The sequence below is a fragment of the Palaemon carinicauda genome, chromosome 26 (assembly GCF_036898095.1).
Source record: "Palaemon carinicauda isolate YSFRI2023 chromosome 26, ASM3689809v2, whole genome shotgun sequence".
NCBI classification, from domain to species: Eukaryota; Metazoa; Arthropoda; class Malacostraca; order Decapoda; family Palaemonidae; genus Palaemon; species Palaemon carinicauda.
This window is the reverse complement of record NC_090750.1, coordinates 90,438,141-90,446,670: the sequence shown is the minus strand read 5'-3', so window position 1 is coordinate 90,446,670 and position 8,530 is coordinate 90,438,141. Positions and strand designations below refer to the sequence as shown.

The following is an 8,530-nucleotide window of genomic DNA, read 5'->3' as shown; positions in this document are numbered from 1 at the left end:
CTACACTTCGGACACACAAATTTATATACAACCATAGAACATAGTTCGCTAGATAACGACTCCTTGGACTTGAGCAAATTGCCTATCTTAAAATTATTGAAAAATACCATTCTAATATTTATATTTTTGAAGTAGGTTTTATTTATGTGCTTAATTTTCCTTTCTATTATAGTATTAATTTTGTTCGATATGTAAGGAAATCGAAAATATATAATGTCTTTTACTTCACAAATTTGGGTATCATCATTATTGATTTTGTTAAGAAAAATTTGTACTTTTTTGTAAAATAATTATCCTGGTAACCATTGTTGTTGAAGAATTCCTTTAAAAATGTAATTTCTTTATGAAAGTTAAAATAATTTGATGAAAGTTTATATGCTCTATTAATGAGAGTATTAATACTGTTCATTTTGTATCTTAAATTACACTCACTTAAAAAATTTAAACCAAGACCCGTAAAAGTGGGCTTTCTATAAACTTCCATATGCATTTAAGGTCAGAAGTTTTAGTTACTAATACGTCCAAAAAGGTTTAAATTTTTTAAGTGAGTGTAATTTAAGATACAAAATGAACAGTATTAATACTCTCATTAATAGAGCATATAAACTTTCATCAAATTATTTTAACTTTCATAAAGAATTACATTTTTAAAGGATTCTTCAACAACAATGGTTACCAGGATAATTTATTTTACAAAAAGTACAAATTTTTCTTAACAAAATCAATAATGATGATACCCAAATTTGTGAAGTAAAAGACATTATATATTTTCGATTTCCTTACATATCGAACAAAATTAATACTATAATAGAAAGGAAAATTAAGCACATAAATAAAACCTACTTCAAAAATATAAATATTAGAATGGTATTTTTCAATAATATTTAAGATAGGCAATTTGCTCAAGTCCAAGGAGTCGTTATCTAGCGAACTATGTTCTATGGTTGTATATAAATTTGTGTGTCCGAAGTGTAGTTCGGAATATGTAGGTAGTTCGACAAAACTGTTGTCTACCAGAACCTTTGAACATAGAGGCATTAGTTCAAGGACCCTTCTACCACTGGGTAAGCCTTCTCATTCCTCTATAAGAGATCATTGCCACGGAGTGTGTAAACACCAATTTTAATCATCTTGATTTTAGCATTATATGTAAAGCTCGATTTGAGACCGAGCTGAGATATTAGAAACTTTTTACATAGAAAAAATTCAACCAAAACTAAACCTAGATAACTCTGCTTTCAGCAGAAAAGTGTTTTAAGTACTATTTATAATTTTAAATTATCTTATTTTTCTCATGTATTTTACCAATGTTTTTTTTTATTTGTATCAATGTATGTTTTTAACTTTACAGAACCTGATGATGGACAAATTGTCCGAAACGTTGAAATAAAAGTGATTGGATTGAAGATGATGTTTCAATTTGTGCTTGCACTACAGTTCCTCATTAAACTGCGTTTCCCCTCGTCTGAGAATTACAGAACTACCATTTTAAGAAGATATGGACAAGAAGCACTACGAGGCGTAAGAAGATGGGAAAAAAGCCTTCAGAAATGGGAAAAAAACAAACTTGATATTTTATTTCTGGAAAGATGTCTTCAGTATGGCTGTATACCAAATATTGTTCAGGTTTAAGTTGTACAGGCGGCAGCTACAGCGAAGACGATTCTACAAAGATTGGCAGAGTTTCTTAATCGAGAATGAACTTCGACAAAACAAGAAAACGACACCAAGCTGTATCAAGATTTATTATCATGTCACGATAGTATATAAGAGACAAATTTCATTTTTAGATTTAACCATATTTTACATTGTATCCATAAGGACTGTGAACTTTATAAAAACAAGTATGTCTAACCCATGCTAAAAAACTTTTTAAACTAGGCGGTTTCTATAAACCACCATCTTGTAATGGCAATAAAGTCGTGTACAACCTCTCTAACTACCAACTAAAAAAAAGAGAAAAATACCTATTATCCTTTGGACTTGACCATTGCCTCAAACCAAAACTCGATCATATTAAAATGAAAGTAAGTATGGAAATATTTGCAAATAAAGTAAACAGACTAAACAACGACAACTGTTCTGATAAAGAAGCTGTCTATAAAGAAATGCAAGACCTATTCAGTAATATATTAGAAGAATACAAGAAAGAAATCCAGGTACCATTGTTTGATCAAAATGACATAAAAATACTAAGAAATCTAAGTGAAAACAAAGACATTATATTTTCTAAACCAGACAAAGGGAAAGGTATTACCCATCATGAATAAAACTGATTATGTAGAGAAAATGATGAATATTCTTAACAATCCATTGCAATTTGAAAAAAGTAAAAAAGACCCTTTCAAAAATACTCTCCTGCTAGAAGACAAGGTTAACAGACTACTAAGTTATCTTAAAAAAGGTAAACATATAACAGATGAAGAGTATAAACATTTGTATGCTTCGGGTCGCAATCCTGGTATCTTATATGGTTTGCAAAAATACATAAAGAGAATATTCCTTTAAGACCAGTGCTATCGTCAATCAATACACCAAATTTTAGTTTAGCAAAATTTATGATTCCTAATATAGAAGAATGGGCAAAGAATGAATTTACCTTGGAAAATTCATATGCATTTTTTGATACTATAAAAAATTTTAGACTAAAAAATAATTATTATATGGCAAGCTTTGACATCGAAAGCTTATATACAAATATCCCCACAAAAGAAGTTATTGAAATCGTAGCAAATAAATGTACAAGGATAATAACAACTTTAGAAACCTGAGTAAATCTAAATTTATTGATATATTAAACATTATTGTTCAAGATTCATTTTTTATTTTTAACAAAGAGTATTACAAACAAAAAGATGGACTAGCTATGGGGAATCCTATTTCGGCAACTTTGGCCAATATTTTCTTATGTTTTCACGAGACTGAATGGTTGGAAAATTGTCCTTTAAGTTTTAAGCCTGTGTTGTATAGAAGGTATGTGGATGACACATTTATTATTTTTAAGCAAAAAAATGACGCAAGCAAGTTTTTTAATTATTTAAATTCTCAACACAGTAATATCAAGTTCACCATGGAAGAAGAAAACGAAGGTAAATGCCCTTTTTGGACGTATTAGTAACTAAAACTTCTGACCTTAAAATGCATATGAAGTTTATAGAAAGCCCACTTTTACGGGTCTTGGGTTTAAATTTTTTAAGTGAGTGTAATTTAAGATACAAAATGAACAGTATTAATACTCTCATTAATAGAGCATATAAACTTTCATCAAATTATTTTAACTTTCATAAAGAAATTACATTTTTAAAGGAATTCTTCACAACAATGGTTACCAGGATAATTTATTTTACAAAAAAGTACAAATTTTTCTTAACAAAATCAATAATGATGATACCCAAATTTGTGAAGTAAAAGACATTATATATTTTCGATTTCCTTACATATCGAACAAAATTAATACTATATAAGAAAGGAAATTAAGCACATAAATAAAAACTACTTCAAAAATATAAATATTAGAATGGTATTTTTCAATAATTTTAAGATAGGCAATTTGCTCAAGTCAAGGAGTCGTTATCTAGCGAACTATGTTCTATGGTTGTATATAAATTTGTGTGTCCGATGTGAGTTCGGGAATATGTAGGTAGTTCGACAAAACTGTTGTCTACCAGAACCTTTGAACATAGAGGCATTAGTTCAAGGACCCTTCTACCACTGGGTAAGCCTTCTCATTCCTCTATAAGAGATCATTGCCACGGAGTGTGTAACACCAATTTTAATCATCTTGATTTTAGCATTATATTGTAAAGCTCGATTTGAGACCGAGCTGAGATTATTAGAAACTTTTTACATAGAAAAAATTCAACCAAAACTAAACCTAGATAACTCTGCTTTCAGCAGAAAAGTGTTTTAAGTACTATTTATAATTTAAATTATCTTATTTTTCTCATGTATTTTACCAATGTTTTTTTTTTTATTTGTATCAATGTATGTTTTAACTTTACAGACCTGATGATGGACAAATTGTCCGAAACGTTGAAATAAAGGTGATTGGATGAAGATGATGTTTCAATTTGTGCTTGCACTACAGTTCCTCATTAAACTGCGTTTCCCCTCGTCTGAGAATTACAGAACTACCATTTTAAGAAGATATGGACAAGAAGCACTACGAGGCGTAAGAAGATGGGAAAAAAGCCTTCGAAATGGGAAAAAAACAAACTTATATTTTATTTCTGGAAAGATGTCTTCAGTATGGCTGTATACCAAAATTTGTTCAGTTTAAGTTGTACAGGCGGCAGCTACAGCGAAGACGATTCTACAAAGATTGGCAGAGTTTCTTAATCGAGAATGAACTTCGACAAAACAAGAAAAACGACACCAAGCTGTATCAAGATTTATAATAATAATATAATAATGATAATATCATTAATATTATTATTAATAATAATAATAATAATAATAATAATAATAATAATAATAATAATAATAATAATAATAATAATAATATTAATATTAATAATGATAATAATACATGCGTAAACCCACTAGGAAAATTTTGACACCGAAAATATTCATTGCCACGATTCGCTATGAAACTATAAAAAGAAATTTTTTATGGGAAAAACAAAATAACCCGATAGTTAATGAACCTCTTTATAGCCTCATTTTGCAAGGGATATTTATTGTACATTTTTTGATAGGCCTTTATAGCCCCCACCCCACCCCCCGCCCCACGCCACCCTCCAAAAAATTGGTTATACGTGTTATATACCTTGCTGTATATATATCACCTGCTTAGGAAAAGGGCGATAAGCATCCACGAAAGGTCTATAAATCTCAACCTTGTACAGGATACAAAAGACTCTGTGTTTCTCTGGAGATGAAGAACAAAGGTGAGGAACGTTGAGATGAAGAACAAAGGTGAGGAACGTTGAGATGAAGAACAAAGGCGAGGAACGTTAAGATGAAGAACAAAGGTGAGGAATGCTGAGATGGAGAACAAAGGTGAGGAATGTTGAGATGAAGAACAAAGGTGAGGAAACGTTAAGATGAAGAATAAAGGTGAGGAATGTTGAGGTGAAGAAAAAAGGTGAAGAACGTAAGATGAAGAACCAAGTTGAAGAACGCTGAGATGAACAAATGTGAGGAATGTTGAAATGGAGAACAAAGGGGAGGAACGTTGAGATGAAGAACAAAGGTGAAATGTTGAGATGAAGAACCAAGGTGAGGAATATTGAGATGGAGAACAAAGGTGAGGAACGTTGAGATGAAGAACAAAGTGAGGAACGTTGAGATGAAGAACAAAGGTGAGGAACGTTTGAGATGGAGAACAAAGGTAAGGAATGTTGAGATGAAGAACAAAGGTGAGAAACGTTGAGAGGGAGAACAAAGGTGAGGAACGTTGAGATGAAAACAAAGTTGAAGAACAATTAAGACAAGACGTAATCTCCGTGGTGGAATGATGAAAAATTGGAAAATAATGTTTGGAGATAAAATGTTTGAGAATTACATAGATGTTTTGCTTTTTATGTTGATGATACATATTCTCTCTCTCTCTCTCTCTCTCTCTCTCATCTCTCTCTCTCTCTCTCCTCTCTCTCTCTTCTCTCTCTCTCTCTCTCTCTCTCTCTCTCTCTCTCTCTCTCTCTTTTTTTTCTCGTATTTCTTCATTGTATTGTTTTCCATCTAAATTTCTTCCTCCCAACACCATCTCTCCTCTCTCTCTCTCTCTCTCTCTCTCTCTCTCTCTCTCTCTCACTCTCTCTCTCTCTCTCTTTTAATATCTTCCTTTCCCTCTTTGTCTCGTATTTCTTCCTCTTTATATTGCTTTCCATCCAAGTTTCTTCCTCCTAACACCATCTCTCTCTCTCTCTCTCTCTCTCTCTCTCCTCTCTCTCTCTCTCTCTCTCTCTCTTATTCCTTGCTTAATGTCTTCCTTTCCGTATTTTTTCTCGCATTTCTTCCTCATTATATTGCTTTCCATCCAGGTTTCTTCCTCCCAACACCATCTCTCTCTCTCTCTCTCTCTCTCTCGTCTCTCTCTCTCTCTCTCTCTCTCTCTCTCTCTCTCTCTCTCTCTCTCTCTCTCTCTCTCCTTCTTCTTCTTAGCCTCCATAAAATCACGGCCAGGAAGTCAAAACGCTCCCAAGGGCTAACCTTTTATACCTAACAATGGACAACCACTTAACTTACCCCCGAAGTCGCTCTCTGTCTCCGCTTGGCCCCTCTTGACTAATGAGTCGATGCATTCTTTATATTTCCTTGAATTATGACCCAAACATTCTGAGGAATTACTTGACACAGAGTTACTTACTGAAGAGAAATTCCGATGAAGTACTTGACACAGAATTACTTACTGAAGAGAAATTCTGATGAAGTATTTGACACAGAATTACTTACTGAAGAGAAATTCTGAGGAATTGCTTGACACAGAATTACTTACCGAAGAGAAATTCTGATCGATTACTTGACACAGAATTACTTAGAAATTCTGAGGAATAACTCGATACAGAATTACTTACTGAAGAGAAATTCTGAGGAATTGCTTGACACAGAATTACTTACTGTAGAGGAATTCTGAGAAATTACTTGACACAGAATTACTTACTGAAGAGAAATTCTGATGAAGTACTTGACACAGAATTACTTACTGAAGAGGAATTCTTATAAATTACTTGACAAAGAATTCATTACTGAAGAGGAATTCTGAGGAGTTACTTGACACAGAATTCCTTACTGAAGAGGAATTCTGATGAAGTACTTGACACAGTATTACTTACTGAAGAGAAATTCTGATGAAGTACTTGACACAGTATTACTTACTGAAGCGAAATTCTGAGGAATTGCTTGACACAGAATTACTTACTGTAGAGGAATTCTGAGAAATTACTTGACACAGAATTACTTACTGAAGAGAAATTCTGATGAAGTACTTGACACAGTATTACTTACTGAAGAGAAATTCTGATGAAGTACTTGACACAGAATTACTTACTGAAGAGGAATTCTTATAAATTACTTGACAAAGAATTCCTTACTGAAGAGGAATTCTGAGGAGTTACTTGACACAGAATTCCTTGCTGAAGAGGAATTCTGAGGAATTACTTGACACAGAATTACTTACTGAAGAGAAATTCTGATGAGTTACTCGACACAGAATTACTTACTGAAGAGAAATTCTGATGAATTACTTGACAGTGTTAGTTACTGAAGAGAAATTCTGATGAATTACTCGACACAGAGTTACTTACTGAAAAAGAAATTCTGATGAATTACTCGACACAGAGTTACTTACTGAAGAGAAATTCTGATGAATTACTCGACACAGAGTTACTTATTGAAGAGAAATTCTGATGAATTACTCGACACAGAGTTACTTACTGAAAAGAAATTCTGATGAATTACTTGACACAGAATTACTTACTGAAGAGAAATTCTGATCAATTACTTAACACAGAATTACTTACTGAAGAGTAATTTTGGTGACTTACTTGACACAGAATTACTTACTGAAGAGTAATAATAGTGAGAAAAACTAATTAAGATGATATTTTTCTTAATAAATTAGTTGTACTTATATTACTCCCTGTTACTTTAGGTTTTTCTGTATCATTTTTTTGTTATTCCGTTATCATGTTAATTATATGTAATTAATTGATTTTATTACTCTTATGGGCCGGTGCCTTCCAAATTTTTCTGCATTTATTTATTTCATTATCTTAATATGTTAATTATACATAAATAATTCATTTGGTTCCTTTTATGGATATCATTTATAAATATACCGATATTATTTGCTTTAATAATACTTCATTCTACAGCTTTGATAAAATTTGTTTAACAAAATAAGAAAAATTTAAAAATATTTTTTTTATTATGTAGATTTAAATCCTTTACGTAACAAAGGAAACTTCAATGGTCAGTAATTCCTGAAAATTATTATTATTATTATTATTATTATTATTATTATTATTATTATTATTATTGATGTTGTTGTTGTTGTTGTTATTATTATTATTATTATTATTATTATTATTATTATTATTATTATTATTATTATTATTATTATTATTATTATCATTGTTGTTGTTGCTTTTATCATTATTATTATTATTATGATTAGTAGTAGTAGTAGTAGTAGTAGTAGTAGTAGTAGTAGTAGTAGTAGTAGTAGTAGTAGTAGTGAAAATAGATATGTAACTGAAACCAATAACGAATCGTAGATATTAAATGCACGTTCTAATCGAGATGAGATAGGGAGAGAGAAATTAATTTGCTATAAAAGCTAAATATTTTATTTTTTTAGATCTATACACATTACGTCTTTGGTTAAACATGGCTGCGGTAATAAGAATTATATCAATACTAAGTAAAAGAAAAGAATAATTTCGGACGTTAATTTCACAATAGGGAAACGTATGATATTTTACCACTTGTGTATACGTAATGGAACCACAAATGAAATTTACGATATCATAATGATATACGGCGGCAATAAATCCACAGACACATCGTAATCTTCCTCGACTACCAT

At 31.3% G+C, this 8,530-nt stretch overlaps 1 pseudogene; it reads left to right on the top strand.

Moving 5' to 3' along the window:
- Positions 1–8,530, top strand: part of LOC137620274 (glutamate receptor ionotropic, kainate 2-like) — a 230,322-nt pseudogene that overhangs the window by 131,406 nt on the left and 90,386 nt on the right.